The sequence below is a fragment of the Dermacentor albipictus genome, chromosome 3, assembly GCF_038994185.2.
Source record: "Dermacentor albipictus isolate Rhodes 1998 colony chromosome 3, USDA_Dalb.pri_finalv2, whole genome shotgun sequence".
In the NCBI taxonomy this organism is placed as follows: Eukaryota; Metazoa; Arthropoda; class Arachnida; order Ixodida; family Ixodidae; genus Dermacentor; species Dermacentor albipictus.
Window position 1 is genome coordinate 157,442,411 of NC_091823.1, and position 4,051 is coordinate 157,446,461.

A 4,051-nucleotide genomic window follows, 5' to 3' on the forward strand; every position below is an offset into this window, starting at 1 on the left:
AGTTCTCATCTCGCATCGACCATCAACACAAAATTGATGTGCCATTCTTCCTTTTTGCCAAGAACAGCCACTGAATGGAACCGCCTTCACGCCTCCACAGTCTCAATTTGTGACACCACTAATTCAAGGTCGCCGTTCAAATTGTCTTACAGTTTCATTTTCTATTCTTGCCTTGCACTGGAAATATTGCATATTTTCATCGCTTCTTTCTGTTGTGCCCTCTAGGCCTTGAAAGTATGTATAATAAATAAATACAATGTGGCGTCATCACCGTCCTTTATGACGTCAGTAGTGATACAGAAGGTAGTAAATAGAACAATGTTAATTATGAGCAATTATGGGTAAATATTGTGAATAAGGGTGGAATAAATTGCATTAAGGTTCGTACAAACTATAGCACGGTGGATTACGAGAGATTAAGGTAGAATTGTGAAGGACACGTGACAATGTATGAACTAACGTATCGTGGTCACGTGACAATTTTTCGCATTCCTAAGTGACTGTAAATTTTTTCAAGGACTCTGATGTTACAGGCATGACGGCCACTCCAAAAATGTATCATCCAGAAAAAGAACGCCCTTTCACTTACAATTTAATTATCATTATTTTTCGTGCTCACAGGAATATTAACATGCAATTAAACACTTCTAGAAAAACTGCAGTAGCAGAACGAAAACACGAGAGCAACATGCACAATTCTGCACTAATATTGCGGTGCCCTTAATAGCCCAACAAAAAGTGGCGAAATGGAAGCTGTTTGGATACATTGCTGAACAAACAGGGACGTGCTGTTAGACGAGCCTTTGCTGTACAATGGCATCAAAGTACAATTTGAATGGTGAATCCATAAAGAAGACTTATAGAGGCGAGATGACGTTGGAAGTTCTCAAACCCGAGTTTCCACGTACCTTGCCTAATTTATTCAGAGGTTTACTAAGCTACTGATCTGCTTTCTAAGTGCATCCTCAAATACAGTTTGCAAGGCTAAGCCTATATATTAAGGGCTGGTGTCGTCAAAGCTGTAATTTCTTATCCAGAGCATACGCGCTTGCAAACGCAGTCTTCAGTCTGCTCATGAATGTTTACGCGTCGCTGTCGCCCGACCAAGATGTGAGCGTCTTTATCGAGCCAGAATATCGCTGAAACTACGCTGTGACCTCGCAAGGTTGCTTCGTTCGGACGCAGCGAATAATCTAATCGCGGCAGCAGAAAAGCGCCGATCATCTCGCTCACCGTCCCGATTTGTGTACTGTACCCTCAGTGATGCAGCACAGACTGCGCCCCCCACCCCACCCCAAAATAATATGCTCGGCACGAAACGCAGTACCAACTACCCGCCTCACCGCTCTAGTTAGAGACCACAAGGAAGCAGCAGCAACCAGGCGGCCGTGCGAGCAAGCAAACCTGACAGAATAAACGTTCAATTTGCGCGGCCGCCCCATGCCCAATGAAAAGCGACCGGAAGTGACGGGCGACTCTGCACCATCACTTCGGCGCGCGGCAGGACGGGAAAGCAGAAGCTGCGCCATTATGCTCGTTTTCACCTGCGTTCGCGCAGGTGTGGCACGCTCTCAAGTTCAACAAATGGCCACAGAGGGCGAAAAAATCGACCGCGCGCCGCTGCTAACAAAGCCGACCTAGTAGCATCACCTCGGGATGCGTTCATTAGTTCCAACATTTCCCGGCAGAGGCGTCGTAATAAGCGCAATTTTTTCTTTCAAACTTTCTCTTACAATTACCTAAGCATTTTCTTTTACATAAAAACAAGGCAAAATTATTATTGCTAATTAGATATTGTACTTTTTGTTAGTAAGTTTATTGTTTCTTCGCCATTATAAACGCAAAAAGCGTTCAGCATCATCGATCTTTCACGTGATCTCTGGCCTGGATTTAAAATTTTTACCGGTATTTCCGAGTGCACGGCGGCACGGATTCATTCGTTCGTACACTAAAGACTGGTTGCTTCTTTGTTTCTAAAACTAGTTTCTTGCGCTTCGATGTAACTCGGGGTGAAGTTACGTGTTTGCAAGCGGACATGCAAGCCCGGCAGTTGGGTTTCGGTCGTGAGCCATTCGGAACAGGTCTGCATCGAAACGGGAGCTGGATTTTGCTGCGGCTGACAACGGCAATAACGGTGAGTCGTTTAACACCGCTGCTTCAATCGTTATATAATATCCGTCTCATTACCTTCCAGGCGGGCACAAGTTAACGAACTCGATCCTGCATTACATATGGGCAGTGAGGATCTCAGTTGCTGTTTCCTAAATAAACCTTTACTTGCGAGGCTGTCGTTTGGTTTACACACACAACCAGGAAAGAACGAGCGATATCGGAACGCGCGTCTCATTTTTCATGTTATTGTAGCCGTGGTTGTAGGTGGCTGAGTAGCCTTATCAATATACATATTAAACTTTTTTTTCGAGTCGGCCGGCAACGTCTTCCGTCCACAAAACTGAATAATCCTTTGGTAAAATGAAGTGAAAGTACAGAATTTAATGTATTAAACAGTTGCAAGCATGATAATTCACGCATATTTCGTACTTGTTGGTTCCAAATGTTCTTGCTGTTCAGATTGGTTTACCGTAGGGCAACCCACAAATGTTCTCATTTGTGATCTTAATAGTACTTGCGCTGTTGACATGCATTGTAGTTAGGCAGACCTCAATTTTATGGACAATAGCAATATTTATTTAACATGCTGCTTAAGCACCCTAGAACAGACAGTGTACATTTGCATGTGTTCTGTAGTCGCAAATCATTACAACATATATGTCACACCTTTTTGCATTTCACATTGCAAAACTTTGCTTTTTCAATTTCTGATTCAGTCAAAATTTCTGTTCCAGACATGCAGTAATGAGGACGGCGCCAGTATAAAGCAACACACTCCACGCACTAAACAGAAGCTGCTGCCTGCTACAACAAGGTCATTGTGTGGACATTGGCTACTACTACAAGGTAAACAACACATGGTTCAGAAATAAATATGTTTGATCTATGCTGTATTGGCTTGCTGTTTGCAGCAGATATGAATGTTTGTTCATATTTATGGTTCAGTGTAATTGGTTCGAACATATAAAACATCCATAAATTTGGCTAGTCTGTGCTGTATTTCATGTGTCACCGTTTTGCCCCAACAGAGTCTATGCCAAGCACATCTTGGTCGTCACAGGAGCTCCTATCTGCACTAACAGGAAGGGGCTGGAGCCGAATTTGCAAGGCTTTTACACCAAGAACAAAGAAGCACATGCACAAGAATATGGCTGAGATATCAAGTCTGCAAAGGACTGTGTTAAGACTGCAAAGAGCTTCAGCCACCATTCCACCAGCACGGACGTTTGGCTGAGTCCTCCAGGTAACTCAAAAGGGACTTCTTAGAAATTCTTCGTCTTCAGATGCACCTGCAACATCAGACCAAGCACGGACGACGCTGGCCAAAAGATTGAGTTCCATCAGTTTGCCCTTAATCAGCTTCCTAGCCATGTTAATTCCGTTTGTGCCAAGTGTAATTTTTCTTCCATAAATGCAAGCTTTCTCATTGCCCATTTTTGTTAGAGGTCATTCATCCTCATCCAAATATAAAGGTCAACCGATTCTTCGCTGATACTTAATACCAGTCACTGTCTAGCAGCCTAACATATCTGTAGCAGTATCTTCTAGTGTATGTTGTCATGCGCAATTACTCTCCTGAAATAGCTGATGCAGCATCGGCATGCGTCTTGCATTAACCTATGCACATGTCCTATGCACCATTTTACTTTTCTTGATGTTTTTAGCCTTCAATGCTTGCAGAGCAGAGTGGCTTCTCTCTTGAATGCAAGCTTTCTCATTTTCCATATTCCTAGTCTCGTTGGTGATTGCTCCTCTTCCTTGATAGCCTGGGTCTTTGTGCAAGCTACAGTGAAGTGATTGATTGCAGAATCTGGTTTTGCTGCCACACTTGGTTGTGGTAACTGTGTTACGTTTCTCAGATGTGGGAGCCTGGTCAGTTGCATTGGTAAGCAGTCCCTCGAGGTAAGCATTTGCTCCTGCAGTCCGCAAAGCGACATAG

General features: G+C 43.6%; 1 long non-coding RNA gene across 1 annotated transcript; it reads left to right on the forward strand.

Moving 5' to 3' along the window:
* Window positions 1-2,044: 2,044 nt before the first annotated feature.
* On the forward strand, window positions 2,045-3,396 carry LOC139057008 (uncharacterized). The gene is made up of 3 exons (XR_011512512.1): window positions 2,045-2,134; window positions 2,847-2,958; window positions 3,141-3,396. It is a non-coding gene; the product is annotated as an uncharacterized lncRNA (long non-coding RNA).
* The last annotated feature ends 655 nt before the right edge of the window (window positions 3,397-4,051 follow it).